Source organism: Mobula hypostoma, chromosome 3, assembly GCF_963921235.1.
Source record: "Mobula hypostoma chromosome 3, sMobHyp1.1, whole genome shotgun sequence".
In the NCBI taxonomy this organism is placed as follows: Eukaryota; Metazoa; Chordata; class Chondrichthyes; order Myliobatiformes; family Myliobatidae; genus Mobula; species Mobula hypostoma.
The window spans coordinates 62,179,157-62,196,899 of NC_086099.1; the positions used below are offsets into that span (position 1 = coordinate 62,179,157).

At 43.4% G+C, this 17,743-nt stretch overlaps 1 protein-coding gene across 2 annotated transcripts in view; it reads left to right on the forward strand.

The window, feature by feature from the left end:
• fryl (furry homolog, like) overlaps positions 1–17,743 on the forward strand; it is a 376,544-nt gene that overhangs the window by 280 nt on the left and 358,521 nt on the right. The gene's annotated exons all lie outside the window — the stretch shown is intronic.

Consider the following 17,743-nt stretch of genomic DNA (forward strand, 5'->3'; position numbering starts at 1 on the left):
TCATGGTTGGGGCTGGTCAATTGGATCCTACTCGATGTGCTCAGACACACGTACCTAGGTTGCTGTGGCAAGCAGGGCGGGGGATGGGGGGGGAGTACAAACAAAGCGCCTGGGAGCGAGCGTGAGGCCGAGCTCGGGCCCGAGTGAACAAAGCTCCTTACTATTACTTGATGAGCGTGTGGTTGGTTGATGTATGTGTGTGTGTGAGGTGGGGAAGTGGAAGGAGAAGGAATGTGTTCTCATTGGTAGGGAGCTAACGAAAAACTCTTGATTATCGTTCGGGAGTTTCGTGTCTGATTTATGGTTGCCCTATCTCGGCACCGCGCGTGAGAAGCACCAACCGATCCACGGTTTTCCCTTCATTACGCTGCAGTCGGCGGATAAAAGTATAAAAGTGTCTGCGATCTTCTGTCTCAGATTGTGGTTTGTGTGCAAAGAACAAACAAACAAACGGTTATTGTGTCTCAATGTGGTGTACGAGAGAAAAAAATAGCAAAAAAAAACCATAAACAGAAATTATCTCAGTCTCTAAAATTTCCTAATTATTTTAAGTTTCTCTCAGTAGCCAGCCTGCCTTACAATGTGGTTTCAGGTAGCTTTTGAGTGATATTGTTCCTGTGAAGAGTGTTTTTATAATGCTGAAATGTGCTGTATGTCACTGGTTTGCTCCATTCTAACCTGTATGCGAGTGAACAATTGGCTGATTGGGGAGCCTCCAGCCCGATCTGATGTGTGCCTGAGGCCAGTTTTTATCTTGTGGAACAAAAACTGACAGAAATGTGGCCTGATGTAGACCTGAAAACTTAAATTTTTATCCACCGAACGTTGCGAGCAGATTATGTTTTTTTAATTTTCTTATGCTTTTTATAGGTATTATTCTGTTTACAAACTTGTATCATAATGTAGGGTATGTTATCCAAGAGACACCATTGCACTATTTGAGATTGACTTTCCGCATGCATTTTAGTGTTAATAGGAAGGCAAACAATTGCTAACAATGGCAGTACTATTTGGAGTCTGGATTTTACTGCAGTAGTTTTGACCTGATGTGCATAGACTGTTCCATTGGCATCAGGATGAGGATGAGTACTTTGTCAATATGCTTGAGCTTCAACAAATTACAAAGCTTCTAAACATTGTTATTTAATTCTGTTTTTGGTATTAGTTGCACCCTGCTTAAAAAGTTGTTCTTGTTTCACATCACAGTTATTCAGCACCTAATAGATTTGGGCTTAGAGTGCAGTTCATTCCTGATAGCATCACACTTTTGCTTTTGTGTTTAAGCATTTTCCATCATCTAATTTGAGTAGGCAATGTTATTAAAATGAGATAGAGTTTTGTTGTAAACTATTTAAATTAGTGGACTTTTACTTAAGAGAGAAGTTTGGCACCAAGAAACTGACTGTGCCGTGGGACTACTGCATTTTGTAGAAAACATTTCATGAGATTAAGACAGCTTTAATTGACATGTATGTTGAAATATACACTGAAATGTGTCGGTTTGCACCAACAACCAACACAGTCTGAGGATTCAGCTGGGGGAAGCTCATAAGTGTCACCATGCTTCTGGCACAACATAGCATGCCCGCAATTGGGAGGATGCGGAACACCTGGAAGAAACCAACATGATCACAGGGAGAACGCAACCTCTTTACAGACAGTGGTGAGAATTGAGCCCCAACTAGTGATTGCTGGTGCTACCGTGCCTCCCCTGCATGTGGGCACTATATATTATCCTTTTCTAATTACCCTGGAGAAGGTGGCAGTGAATTATTTTTTAAGCCACTAGCATTCATGTCATTAAGCTGCATCCACAAGGTCATTAGTCAGTGAGTTCTTGGAAATCTGACCTACATTCAGTGCAGCAATGGAAGTATGTTTCCAATTCACTATCAACAGCAAATATTATCATTCTTACTCTCTAGATGGCAATTCAGCAATGATACAGAGGCCTTGAACAGGGTTTGAGGAACTCCCACATTGATGTTCTGAGGTTGAGGTGATAGTACTCTGACAGCCAAAGTCATCTTTCCTAATGCCGTCTCATGTCAAAGGCAGACATTCTCTTCTTACTTCTGGAATGCAATTTCTTTTGTAATGAGATTTGAAGACAAGTGGTCTTGTTGGAACAAACACTATGCATTGGTGAGCATGTTATTTAAATCCTAGTGCTGCTTGATGGCTTTGATGATGACTGTGTATCTATCACAGCAGATTTTTGAGTGTAAGCTGGTGGGTAGTCATTAGCTCTTATTTTGGGATCATGGCATATATGGGCAATTTTACACCTTAAAGGTGCAAATTTTGTAGTGGAACTAAACTAATCTGGCTAGTAAATGTAGTTCATCTGGATTACAAGTTTTTTTTGGGGGCAATACGTGATATACTGCATAATCAGAGCTCATTGCCTTTGTAGTATCCACTGAATTTAGTTGTCCCTGATGATTCACTTCACACATTGTGTGATGATTGGAACCATAGAATAAGGCTGTACTCAGCACTTCTGGCTGGAGGCATTGCAAATGCTTCGAACTTGTCTATAGTACATATTCTAGAATTTACCATCATTGATAATTAGATGATTTGCGATGTCCATGGAGACTGGTACTATTTTTGTTTGCTATTTACTTGTCCACATGCATTGAAGACGAGATGTTTTAGGGCCACATTAAGCTGCTAAGATAGAGCCACATACGACTTCAGTATTTAACATGGATATGCAGTCAGTAGCCTCTTTATTAGGTATGTCCTGTACCCAAAAATGGTGGCTACCAAGTGTATGCTCATGGTCTTCTGCTGCTATAGCACAACCACTTCAAGTTTTGATATGTTGCATGTTCAGAGATGCTCTTCTGCATAGCACTGTTGTAATGCATGGTTAATTGAGTTACTATCACCTTCCTGTCATCTTAAACCAGTCTTGCCATTCTCCTATAACCCCTCTCATTAACAAGGCGTTTTTGCCCACAGAGATGTCATTCACTGGATTTTTTTTGTTTTTCCAGTCATTCTCTGTAAACTGCAGAGCTGTTGTATGTGAAAATCCCAAGAGATCAGCAGTTTCTGAAATAATCAAAACACCCCATCTGGCACCACAGTAACTTAGATCACACTTCTTCCCCATTCTGACATTTGGTTTGAACCTCTTGATCATGTTTGCGTACTTTTATGCATTGAGTTGCTGCCACATGATTTGCTGATTAGACACTTGCATTACACAGCTGTTGGACAAACGTATCTAATAATGTGGCATGTTGGCATTTAATCTTGTAGAGGGCAATGGTGCTTGGACATCATTGTTTAAAATGTAAGTGTGTGTTGCAGATTCACAAGGCTGTTATCTCCTTATATATGTATGGCTTGCATTCCTTAGTTTTCAGAAATGTTTTTCTCGGGTGAGAAGTCGAGAATAAGGAGTGGCAGTCTCTGAATTAGAGATTGGACATTTGGAGCTGAGTGAGGAAAAACTTCTTCATATGGGTGATGCTGAACCTTTGTCATTCTTCACTTCCAGAGGGGTGGGAACTTAGTCATTCAAAACAGAGTTTAGGGGAATCAGGGGAGTTCAAGAAAATTATGGAAGATCGATCTTTCTTGCTGAATTTCAGAGCAGTGTGCAACGGTTCTTGCTTCTGTTTCTGATGTTCTTATGAATGGTACCAGTTGTGACATGTTTTTCTAAACTGTCTATTGTATTTGGAATGGGTTTACTTGTGAGTAAAATATTAGCTCACAGGGTTATGGATTATAGTAGAACATAATCTTGCAGGTCATAATGACTAGCATAAACACTTGTTTAAATCACTGGATATATCTTACAGATCAGAGCAATAAATAAAGATTGCTGGAAACAATCAGGTCAGGTAGCGTCTGTGGAAAGAGAAACAGACCTTTTATCTGAGCTAGGAATGAAAGAGAAAGAAGTTAGCTTTTAAGTTTCCGAGAGATAGGCAAGAGAAATATCTGCAGTAGGGTGAGGCCAGGATTAATGTGGGTAAGACACAAAGAGTGAGAGAAAGAAAAAGGAGCATAAAAGCTTTGAAATGAGGGCAATTGACGAGCAAGAGCATGGAAGAAAGTGAAAGTGAGATGCAGGGCTGTACAACATGCCCAGCAGCTCAAGCTGTGATAGTGCAAAGAGTAAAACTAACCCAATATCACCGATGATTGGGACAGAGGGCAATTTACCTGAAATTGTGTAATTGGATTTTGAGTCCAGAAGACTGCATGTGTTCAAATGGAAGATAAGGTGTTGCTCAAGTTCTGAGGCAGTGTTCATCCAGATGGAGACACTGTGAGACTTATTTCTGTCTCTGCTACCTGCAGTACGGCAGTGTAGTGGTTAGCACAATGCTTTACAGTACAGGTGTTCAATTCCTGCCACTGCCTGTAAAGGAGTTTGTATGTTCTCATGGGTTTTTTCTGGGTACTCGGATTTTGTTCCACAGTCCAAAGACGTACTAGTTGGTACCAGTCAGCAGTACCTTCACTTCCTCAGGAGATTCAGTCGAGTGAGGCGCCCTGCCCTATTCTTACCACAATGTACTGGTGCACCACCGAGAGGGTGTATCACTGTCTGATATGGGAATTGCAAGGATCTGACCACAAGGCCCTGCAATGGATCTTGATTGTGAGGTTTGCTGAGAGTGTCATCGGGGTCTCCCTTCAGCACTGGAAAGGAAAGGGAAAGACACCAGATTAAAAAGATGGGGGAAGGGGAAGGAGAACAAGCTGTAAGGTGCTAGGTAGAGCCTGGTAAAGGGCTGTAGTAGAAGGAATCTGATAGGAGAGGAGAGTGAACCATGGGCGAAAGGGAAGGAGGAGGGGCACTGGGGGAGATGATAGGCAGGCAAGGAGAAGAGGTAAGAAGCCGTGGGGAATGAAAGAAGAGGGAAAGAAGGAGGGAAAAAGAAAAACAGAGGGAAAAAGGTTGGAGGCTACCTCCACCCTGAGTGTGGTCTCATTGTAGAGAGGAGGCTATGGACCAACTTGTTGGAATGGGAAAGGGGATAGGAATTAAAATGGTTGGCCACCAGGAAATTCTGCTTCTGGTGGATGAAGCAGAAGTGCTTGACAAGGTGGCCCCCCCAATCTACATCGGGTCGCACCAATGTTGAGGAGGCCGCATTGTGAGTAACAGATGACCCCAACAGATTCACAGGTTAAGTGCTGGCTCACCTGGAAGGACTCTTTGGTGCTGTAAATGGAGGTGGAATGGAGAATGGAATGATACAAGAGAATCATGTAGGGAGCAATCCCTGTGAATTTCTCAGGATGTTCTTAACTGGCTGCTGTTGTTTTTCGTGTCATCTGACATTTAGGCTGCTGTCAGATTGACTGACCAATTTAAATGTTATTGTACTTTGTTGCAGTGGTTTAGAGCAGTTGGTTGGCCTATGAGGCTTCTTCATAATTTACAGCAACATAGTGGTAAAGTTGTTTGAATTTCATGAAGAGACCTAGACCATTATTTTGAATACATAAGCTTGAATCTTGAAGTGTCAGCTTGAAATTTAATGTCAAGTAGGTCAAGGTATATATTGAAGCTTATGCTTGTACGGACTTTTATAAACCTAATTTGGTCACTCAAAGTCCTTAATTGTTTTGGTCTTTGTGTGACTGCAGGCCTATCTTTGCAGTTGACTTTTATTGACATATAAAATTTGGAGACCTCAGGGTTTGACAATAAGTGCCAACGCTGCCAGTGACATTGTGAATATATGTTAAATTAAGAGTCATTCATATTGTTTGAGATTGGGAGTTATATGCAAGTCAGCCTGATTTCCTGAGAATGATGTATTTTTACATGGACTTTTGCAACAATCTGCTTGTTAACTTTTTTTTACTCAAATAATTGAATTTAAATTCAATATTAGTCAACTATCAAGCTCAAGTTCAGTTTTATTGTTGTACACATTTATATCGCCAAACGAAACAACATTCCTCCAGACCAAGGTGTAACAGACAATTCTTACAACTCACACACATGACATATAAAGTAATATTACCACTAGCAAATTAGCTAACAATAAGGGGCATTTAAAACACAAGTTAAAATGTAAACAGTATAACACCACTGGCAGTGCATGCATGATGAGACCTGGGTGGTGGCAGGGAGTTCAGTCTTACGGCTTGGGAAAAGAACCTGTTTTCCATCCAAATAGTTCTTGTCCTAATGCTTTGGTAGCTCCTGTCTGATGGTAGGGTGTCAAAGAGATTATTGAACAGATAAAAGGGATTATTGACAATACTAAAAGCCCTGTGTATGCAGTGCTCCTGATAAATATCTCTGTGGAAGCGAGACCCCAATGACCCTCTCAGCATTCCTTGCAATTGTTCGTAGGGACTTACAATCATATACTAGCTGGACAGGAAACTCAATGCTGCTTCAGTAAAAGTTGTTAGAATGGTGCCGGGGGGGTGGGGAGAATCCTCGCTCACCTCAATCTCCTCAGGAAGTGGAAATGCTGTTGTGCTTTCTTGAACACAGAGATGATGTTGAGGGTCGAGAGGAGATCTACTGTTATGTGCAGTTCCAGAAACTTGGGGCTCCCAACTCTCTCCACAGAGGAGCATGTTCAGTGAGGAGTGGTTGGCTTGCACCTTCCTGAAGTCCCCAGTCATCTCTTTGGTCTTATCCACATTGACACACAAGGTGCCGTGCTCGCACCGTTTGACCAGCTGCTCTACCTCCTCTCTGTCGTCAGTGTTGGTGAGGCCAACCACTGTTGTGTCATCACAGTCTTGATGTTTGGTTTGAACTGGATCGAGCAATGGAGTCATGCATCAGCAAGGTGAACAGCACACAGTCCTGGGTATCACTAGTGCTCAGTGGACTGATTTGAATGATAAGCACGCTGGAGCGGGGCCAATGTAGCAGGAAGGTGGGATTTAATGCGTTCCATAGCCAGCTGCTCAAAGGACTTCATCGTTGTTGATGTCTGTGCAACTGGACAGTAGTTGTTGAGGCAGGTTACTGTTGTCCTGTTGGGCTCAGGGTTGTTGGTGGCCTCCTTGAAGCCTGAGAGGACAGTTCCAGAGAGATGAAGATGTCTGTAAGAACCTCTGTTAACTGAGCTGCACAGTCCCTCAGTACCTGACCAGTTATATTATCAGGCCATGCAGCTTTACGTAGGTTGACCTTGCCTGGGGTCTTCCTCATGTCAGTTGTGGCCAGACAGAGTGCATTTTCCTGGGGTGGGGTGGGAGTATGGGGGGCCTTCCTGGCTGGCACATCGTTCTGTGCATCAAACCGAGCATAATAGGTATTCGTTTATCAGGAAGAGAAGCATCACTGTCGTTAACGCGCAGGGCGGACTTGTAGTCCGTTATGGTCTGACTGCACTGCCACATGCCACATGCCTCGAGCCTATTCTCTGTGAATAATCCCATTTTAACTTCCTGATGGTTTAGGGAAGTGCAGATCAAATCAAGCCAGGTTTAATTATCATTCAAACCAAAAACAGATACAGCTGAATGAGACTGCGTTCCTCTGTGGCCAAGGTGCAAAACATTTAAAATAACAAACTTAAAAATAGCAAGTACATTCAAAAAGTGAGTAGTATAATTCAAAATAGCAAGCAAAGAAACAGATTCACTCAAAAAAAAAATATATATATGCAGTGCAAGACCCTGAGTGACAATGTCTGGCAATCAATGGTACAGTCTCCTAGCAAGTGCACAGCTGCAATCCAGCCTGTTGTTCCGCCCCTCGAACACAAGAGGGCAGCACTGATGGAAGAGGCCAGGTTCCAGCCACCTTCTGAAACAATGCTGTCGTACTTCTGCGTCTCTCGCCTGGTCTGCAGCAACAGGCAAGCCCAAAGCTTGAGGCCTAATTCTCACTACAACCGAGGCTACACCACTCTCATGTCGTCTGTCCCTCCACCAGACAAGAGTAACAGGCCTGCGGCAATTTACATTATCACTGCCCAACAAAGTTTTGCAATGGCAAGTGAAATGTCTGAGGTAATCTCCCACGGTTACAGTACACCAATCTCAATGCTCTTGATTTGTGGGCAGTAACACGGTCTGTAGCCAAGATACCTCCTCCAAACCCAAACTGGCTCCTCTGGCATCCCAGCGAGCCCATCCAACACCAGTCCAGCCACTTCAATCAACGAGCAGCTCAGTGATGGAGTAGCCCTGCAGTACCCAAAGATCTTGGAGTAGAATTGTCTTTAGATCTTAAAAACCAAATTTTACAAAGAGAAAAAGCACCTTTGGTTGGCCCCAAGAGGCCACTGCCTTTGCACGAGCCGCCAATTTACTGGAAGTATAGCAGCTCTTGTTGACCTGAGAGCTGCCTTATTGCCCGATCTGAAGGCTCTCTCAGCCATACCTGGACTTCAGAGGCTTCTGATATGCTGTCACGCAGATGTGTTTAATAACAATGACGTCCTCAATGCACTTCATTATGTAGCCAGTCACAGATCTCACAAAGTCAGCAATGTTAATATGCAGTATTTTCCTTTAGTAAGGAATAAGAAAGACATTCAGGTCGAGCAATTACACCATGAGTTGGAGCTGGAGTGACCACTGTGACTGGATGTGGTGCCATTGTTTTCAAGTTTTTAGTTATTGTTTCTGAATCACTTGTGTGTAACTAAATCATCACAATACCTTATCAGCAATAGGTGAACTAAATGTGAAGATCCATTTTTAGATTTCCAACTGCATTTCAGGTCTACATCATTCTTTTTAAAAACGTTTTTCAACTAGGCTTGCTTGAAGAAATCTGTGCCCAGTTATCACCAGTATATAACCTGCATCACCAGGAGTCCCAAAACACTCGACCACTGCTGTTACTGTGATAAGGAATGCCTACCCTTCCATGCCTGGACGGCATTTCAGGAAATCTAATCACTTGACTGTCCTACCTTAATACAGGCAGAGGCTAAAGAGCAAACTCCGAAGGTACGGACAACGAAGAGGTGGCTACGGGAGGCAGAGGAGCAGATAGAGGATTGCTTCAAGTCGGTGGACTAGGCTGTGTTCAAGAACTCATCAGAGGATCTGAATTGCTACATCACTTTTGTCACAAACTTTATAAAAACAATTGTAGATGAGGGTGTTCCAACAAAATCCTGCAGTCTTCCCAAACCTGAAGTCCTAGATGAGCCATGAGATCCACAGCCTGCTGAGGGCCAGATCAATGGCATTCCGGTATGGTGTCCAAGTGAGGTACAGGAGCTCCAGGTACAATCTCCGGAAGAGATCTACACCCTGCTGAGGGCCAGATCAGTGGCATTCTGGTATGGTGTCCAAGTGAGGTACAAGAGCTCCAGGTACAATCTCTTTCGATCCACAACCTGCTGAGGGCCAGATCAGTGGCATTCCGGTATGGTGTCCAAGTGAGGTACAAGAGCTGCAGGTACAATCTCACATGCAAAGTGGCAATTCCAGACCAAACTTGAATTACCAAAGGATGGTCGACAGCTGTGGAAGGGTTGAATGTTGTTATTTCTGACCAAGTGACAAAGGTAACAACCGGGCTTTGTTCCCAGATGAGCTCAGTGCTCGCTTTGACCATCAAAACATGGAAGGACCTTCCCAAACTCCCACAGCCCTCGATGACCCTGTGATTTCGGTCTCTGAGGTGACCTGAGAGCATCCTTCAAGAAGGTGAACCCAGAGATAATATCTGGCCCAGATAGGCCAACTAGCCAAGTACTGAAGACCTGTACTAGATGTGTTCATCGACATGTTTAACCTGTGGCTTCGGCTGTCTGAAGTACCCATCTGCTTCAAGCAGGCTTCAATTATACTGGTGCCTAAGGTGAATGTAGTAACTGCCTCTATGAGTATCATCCAGCAGCACTTGCAACCACTGTGAAGTATTTTGAGAGGTTGGTGATGAAGCATATCAACTCCTGCCTGACAAGTGACTTGGATCTGCTCCAATTTGCCTACCGGCACAACAGATCCACAGCAGTTGCCACTCTGCTGGCTCCTCACTCAATCCTGGAACGACTGGACAGCAAAGGTGCATGCATCAGGATGTTCTTTATCGACTACATCTCAGGATTCAATACCATTATCCTCTCAAAACTAATCAATAAGCTTCAAGACCTTGGCTCAATACCTCCTTGTGCAATTGGATCCGTGATTTCCTCATTCTTGCAGACCCCAGTTGGTTCAGTTTGGCTGGAACATCTCGTCCACAATCTCCATCAATACGGTTGCATCACAAGACTGTGCGCTTAACCCCCCCACCACCCCCGCTCTACTTGCTTTATACTTATGACTGTGAAGCTAACCACAGTTTCAGTGGCATATTTATGTTTGCTGACGACATTGTCTGAATCAAAGGTGGTGATGAATCAGCATAAAGGAGGGAAATTCTGGCTGAGTGCTGTCATAACAACAACCTCTTACTCAATGCCAGCAAGACCAAGGAGCTGATTGTTGACTTCAGGAGGAGGAAACTAGACGTCCATGAGCCAGTCCTTATCAGGGGATCGGAGGTGGAGGGGGTCAGCAACTTTAAATCCCTTGGTGTTATTAGTTCAAAGGATATATCCTGGGCTCAGTGCATAATTGCAAATATGAAGTTAGCATGGCAGCGCCTCTCAGAAGGTTGCGAAGATTTAACATGACATCTAAAACTTTGACAAACTTCTATAGATATGTAGTGGAGAGTACAGTGACTGGTTGCACCATGGTCTGGTATAGAAACACCAATCTCTTTGAACAGAAACCCTACAAAAAGAAGTGGATAGGCCCAGGTAAAGCTCACCCCACCATTGAGCACATCTACATGGAGCACTGTCATAGGAAAGGAGCATCCATCATCAAGGATCCCTGCCACCCAGGCCATTTCCTTTTCTTGTTGCTGCCATCAAGAAGGTGATACAGGAGCCTCAGGACCCACACCACCAGGTCCAGGAACAGTTATTACCCCCCAACCATCACGCTTTTGAACCAGTGGGGATAACTTCACAAGTCCCCATCATTGAACTGTTCCCAAAGACACTTCATCTCATGTTCTCGATACTTATTTATTTAATATTATTATTATTTTTTTGTCAGTCTTATCAGGTGTGGTAAGGTGTGGTCTTTCATTGATTCTATTAAGTTTTTTTGGATTTACTATGTATGCTTGCAGGAAAACAAATTTCAGGGTTGAAAATGGTGATATACCTGTCCAGGTTTCCCCTGCCATCCGAAGGTAGAGCATTCCTATGAAACAGTTCGTAAGCTGGAATGTTGTAAAGCGAAGAAGCAATTGCCATTTATTTATATGAGAAAAATCTGTAAGTGTTCGCAGACCCAAAAATAACCTACCAAATCATGCCAAATAACTCATAAACCTAAAATAACAGTAATATATCGTAAAAGCAGGAATGATATGATAAATACACAGCCTATATAAAGTAGAAATACTTCTCTACAATCATTGCCTGCACTGTTCTCCGTAGCGAAAATCTCACACAAGTGCTCTCGGCAAAAACACTCTCTCCAGTAACCCTTAAGCTATGAAGCTGCCAAAGTTGGCGGGAGGAGAAGATGGCGACACGCCTGCATGTGCGCAGCCCTCCGGTGAAAAATGATATCATATCTGTTAAATAGGGGCCGTGGACAATTCTGATTTGATGGAGAATGGACATGAAAGCACAGAGGAACATCTGGAGAAATTTCTGAAATACCCGTTCGCTGCTGTCGTTACTGTGTGGTCGGGAATCTCTCGGAGGGAGGCCTAAAAATTCCCGGCCTTGCCTGCTTTTGGCGACCAAGAAGGAGGTCGAATCGTTCGGACAGAAATGGCGCTCAGTACTCGGTGTCTGAGAGCTGATCAGAGCTCGAAGTTTTCGGATGACTCAGAGTTGGATTGTGATCGGCATGGCAGGGAGAGTTTTTCTTCTCTCTCCCGTCTGCGTGGGATGTGGGATATTTGAGAAACTTTGAACTTTACTGTGCTCACGGACTTCTTCATCAAGTTATGGTATTGTGCACTGTTGTAACTATATGTTATAATTATGTGGTTTTCTCAGTTTTTTCAGTCTTGGTCTGTTCTGTGTTTTGTGATATCACACCAGAGGAAATAATGTATCATTTCTTAATGCATGCATTACTAAATGACAATAAAAGAGGACTACGTGTCTTCATAATCTAAAAAAAACATACCAAATAACACATAAAAGTACACAGCCTATATAAAGTAGAAATAATGTATGTACAGTGTAGTATCACTTACCAGAATTGGGAAGACAGCACCGAGCACACTGATGATGGTGTGTTAGGCTGAGTCATCGGAGGCTGGGGTGCTGCAGTGGTCTCAACCTCCAGGCCGCGGACCGATACCGATTCACGGAGAATGCAGCGGTAGCCGGGACACACCCAGCGCATCTTTAAGAAAAAAGCCGAAATAAGCAAGCTAATTAATTAGGTGCCGCCTGGCAAGTAAATGTCAGCCCAGATCAGAGGCGATTGCCCCAATTGCGTCACCTCTGATCTGGGCCGATATTTACGTGCCGAGCAGCACCTAATTAATTAGCATGTTCATTTTGGCTTTTTTCTTAAAGATGTGCTGGGTGTGTCCTGGCTACTGCTGTATTCTCCGCGAATCGGTATCTGTCCGCGGCCCGGGGGTTGGGTTGGTGGGTCACTGAGGTGTCGTCTGTTTCCATCAGGGCAGACAGGTCATCTTCTTCTATGTCTGCCTGCCTCGATGTCAAAGGTCGAGGTTCGTTGTCTGCTGTGGCTGATGTGGAAGGCTTGAAAAACGACAGTACGCTTGACTGCTAGCCTCGCGCATTTTTCTGTCATACAGTTCTTTGTAAACCATCTTGCAAATGCCCTAAACGGACATACCCTTTCAAAATTAAAGTCGTACTTTATCATTGCAGCGAAAATCTCATGCAGTTGCTTCACATTCAGTTCCTGGACGACTTCACTTTCGGTCCATTCACTACTGCATTCAGTTTCGATTGTTATCCCTTGCTCTTCCAATTGCATCAGCTCTTCATCTATCAGTTCTTGGTCATGGGATGCCAAAACCTCTTCTTCATCTTCGTCAGCTTCCACAAGACAAACTCACTTTGTCCTTACTTAGTTCACCACGATCGAAACGCTTAATTATGTCTAGTTTTACGCTAAGTGTAACACCCTTACGAGCTGTTTTAGGCTTTTCCGATATCTTAGAAATCACCTTGCTAACGACTACTCACAAGCACATGTTTAAGCAATGCCGGCTAGAATGCAGTTCCGAATCTGGGGGAGGAGTGGCTGCTCAGGGCGCGCGCTGCTTTTTTCGCAATGGTGAAAACACCTGTTAGCGAAAACAGGTAACTAATGTAGGTCTTTCGTAACAGTGAGGTTTCGTAAGCGAACATTCGAAAATCGGGGGACACCTGTACTTAAACAGTACATTTTGAACTTTCTTGGGGTCATGAAAGATGCATATTCTTTGATTATATTGGATGGAACGTGTGTGAAAATCATTTGTGCTCATATGTCTGTACAATATCCTTGCATCAATTCATTTGTTTACAGTGGCCTGAATCTGATGTGTGCTCAAGGGCTTTGAAGTACATCTTTCAGAGCAATGCTGTGTTTGTCCTGTAAGCAGTTCATTTCTGTTGCTGCTGAAGGTATGTCTGTATACTACATTTACAGGCACTGTATTTGTGAAAGCAGTTTTAACAATTTTAATTTCTATGTGAAACACCATTCTCTTTGAAAACTGCTTGGAGTTTACCTTACCATTTTTTTTTTAAGATGCAAGGTGTTTTGTTAGCTTATAAGGAGAAATTCGGGGTTAATATTGTGGACTGATGGAGTTAGATGTGTACAACAAATACATTTTCAAGGATGGTATTATATGTCTAGTGGCACTAGTGCTAGGATAATTAATACAGAATTAATGCCTCATTGTTCTGAGTTTGCATGACACAAATATTATACTTTGCATGTTGGAGATTTACATTTCTTTGGAACACGTGCCTAGGTTGCTGTTTATCCTCCATGAAAGCAGATAGCTCTGATTGCATTTACGCATTTGCTGCTATATAATGCAAATCCTTTTTCTTTGATTTTTATCCCTTTACAACCTAATATTGGATGATGCTGGGGGGTGGGGATGGAGGGTTAGCCCAATCATGAAGACTGAATTTGATTTCCTTTGGCTCACAACTTGTTGCACTTTCTCTTACAGACTGCATTAAATCTTGTTAAGGGACACGTTTGACCATTCAATAATTTGAAAATAAACATTAATATTGCCTAGTAATTTGCATACTTTGTAATAACACTGAATTTTGATGTAGAGTGAATTCTGTTTATTTGGGACACATTGGGTCAGCATATTTTGGCCCAGTTAACCAAAGTTTCATGGAAATGGCTAAAAAGTTACATTTTTTTAAAAAAACAAACTATTGTTTAACCAACACACACAAAATACTGGAGGATCTCAGCAGGTCAGGCAGTATCTATGGAAAAGAATAAACAGTTGACGTTTTGGGCCAAGACCCTTCATCAGGACCGGAGAAAAAAGATGAGAAGTCAGATTAAGAGGAGGGGTGAAAGAAATGCAAGGTAGTAGGTGGTAGGTGAAACTGGGAGGGGGGACAGGTGAAGTAAAGAGCTGGGAAGTCAATTGATAAGAGATAAAGGGCTGGAGAAGGGGGGACAGAAGGCCATGGAAGAAAGGGAAGGGGGAGGAGCATCAGAGGGAGGTGATGGGCAGGCAAGGAGATAAGGTTTAAGAGGGAAATGGTGAAGGGGGGGGCTATTACCACAAGTTCAAGTTCATGCCATCAGGTTGGAGGCTACCCAGACGGAATATAAGCTGATTCTCCTCAAACCTGAGTGGGCGAAGCAGTCTCTCAATCTACATCTGATCTCACTGATAAGTAGGAGGCCATACTGGGAGTACCAAACACAGTATATGACCCGAACAGACTCACAGGTGAAGTGTTGCTTCACCTAGAAGGACTGTTTGGTGCCCTGAAGGGTAGTGAGGGAGGAGGTGTAGGGGCAGGTGTAGCACTTGTTCCGCTTGCAAGTGCCAGGAGGGAGATCAGTGGGGAGGGATGAATGGACTGGGGAGTCATGTGGGGAGCGATCCCAGTGGAAAGCAGAGAGTAGGGGGGAGAGAAAGGTGCTTGGTGGTGGGATCCCATTGGAGATAGCGGAAGTTATGGAAATTTATGTGCTGGACACAGAGGCTGGTGTGGTTGTAGGTGAGGACAAGAGAAACCTTATGCGTGGTGGGGTGACGGGAGAATGGAGTGAGGGTAGACATGCGTTAATGGAAGAGATGCAGGTGAGGGCAGTGTTGATGGTAGAGGAAGAGAAGCCCCTTTCTTTGAAGAAGGAGGACATCTCCTTAGTTTTGGAATGAAAAGCCTCATCCTGAGAGCAGATGTGTCAGAGATGGAGGGATTGAGAGAAGGGGATGGCATTTTTACAAGTAATGGTAGGAAGAGGTATAGAAATGTTAACTGTTTACTCTTTTCCATAGATGCTGCCTGTCCTGCTAAGTTCCTCCAGCATTTTGTGTGTGTTGCTTAATTTCCAGCATCTGCAGATGCTCTTGTTTGTGATCAAACTACTGTTTAACTGAATAACAAATTACGTATTTAAATGAAATTCAGAACAAATTGGAACACTGCCAATGCTACTACAGTACGATAAAACTGTACAAGTTCCTAATAGTTATTGACAAAGCAATTCCTCCAGTGGATGTTGTTGTGTTCTTTTGATTGACTGAAATTGAACAAGATCAGTGCAAACACAGTGCAGATAATCGACTGCCTTCATACAATCCTTTTGACGACTGCATTCTCCAAAACTTCATCTTTATTGTAACATTCAAGATGATTGTTGATACCTTCTAATTTTTTGTAGTTCCTAACTTGATGAAGTAGTGAAATCATTTAGTTTTCACTTCTGACCATTTCTGGCATCTTCAAGGCTGAATGCTTGAAACTGCAGTGAGCAAAATAGTTCTGAATTGTCTAGTTGCTTATCTCTGGTTAACAATTAGTGACAAAACTCACTGCTTTTTAAACACAAATGTGCAACTGACACTATTTTAAAAACCGTTCACTTTAAGCACGGTGTAGTGTCTAATGGTGTTGTAAGTGAGGGAACAGATTCGGTAGGTCTCAAAGGCAAGGTCTCTGGACACACAGTCTTGGTAGTAGAGGATTTTATTTACAGAAGGCAAACGTGGGAAAATAGCAAAAGAAGCAACACGCACATGTGCACAATTTACAGTAGTCGTGGGAAACGTTGGATCGGCAATAAAACACGTGGACAATTAATAATGAACATAGGGGAAATTGCAAGGGCACAAAGTGTGTATATAGTGTATATATACACACACACACACACACACACACACACACCCCCTCCCCAAGGGAAAAGTCAATACGATACTCACCACTCCTTGACTCTGTGCAGGCACGACTCTATGCTATTAGGGACAATAATCAGTGCTCCCAACCCTACTCAATGCACAGCTCACCAACAATTTCTCCCGCGCCATTCCACGGTTCTCAGCCTGGAGTGAAGCAGGGTGGTCCCTCGGAGATGGCAAAGAGAAAGGGTCCAGCACACGTGGCACCCTCTTAGTGCAGGAGGGCTGGACGGTCAAGCCCAGGTAATTCACAGGGGGCCAATGGCTCAGTGCCAGCAGAGTTAAGCTGATTACAAAGGCCAATTGCCCAAGGCCAAGTACAAGGCTAATTTAAAGGGGCCAATGGTTAGGTGTGCATTGATGGGCGAGGAGGGGTCAAACCTTGATTGGCAGGTGTCGTGCCTTCTGACCAGGTAGTGGGCAGTGCTGTCACATGACAGTCCCGACCCCTCCAATACAGTCCACCCGTCGGAAGCCACGCCACTCGCCGGGCATACGTGTAACACAGTGAGAAGGAAAGGAATATACCTTAATGGAAGTTTTACACTTAACAATTTCTACGGTTAATGCTATATGGGACTATACAGAATTAATATGTGACTATACAGACTATCCCCCTCTTCAAGAAGGGACGAAGAGAGAAAATGGGGAATTATAGACCAGTTAGCCTGACGTCGGTGGTGGGAAAGATGCTGGAGTCAATTATAAAAGATGAAATTACAACACATTTGGATAGCAGTAACAGGATCAGTCTGAGTCAGCATGGATTTACGAAGGGGAAATCGTGCTTGACTAATCTTCTGGAATTTTTTGAGGATGTAACTATGAAAATGGACAAGGGAGAACCAGTGGATGTAGTGTACCTGGACTTTCAGAAAGCCTTTGATAAAGTCCCACGTAGGAGATTAGTGGGCAAAATTAGGGCATATGATATTGGGGGCAGAGTACTGACATGGATTGAAAATTAGCTGGTTGACAGAAAACAAGGAGTAGCGATTAACGGGTCCGTTTCGGAATGGCAGGCGGTGACCAGTGGGGTACCACAGGGTTCAGTACTGGGACCGCAGCTGTTTACAATATATATTAATGATTTAGATGAGGGAATTACAAGTAACATTAGCAAATTTGTCGATAACACAAAGCTGGGTGACAGTGTGAAATGTGAGGAGGATGTTATGAGAATGCAGGGTGACTTGGACAGGCTGGGTGAGTGGGCAGATGCATAGCAGATGCAGTTTAATGTGGATAAATGTGAGGTTATCTACTTTGGTGGTAAGAACAGGAAGGCAGATTATTATCTAAATGGAGTCAAGTTAGGAAAAGGGGAAGTACAACGAGATCTAGGTGTTCTTGTACATCAGTCACTGAAAGCAAGCATGC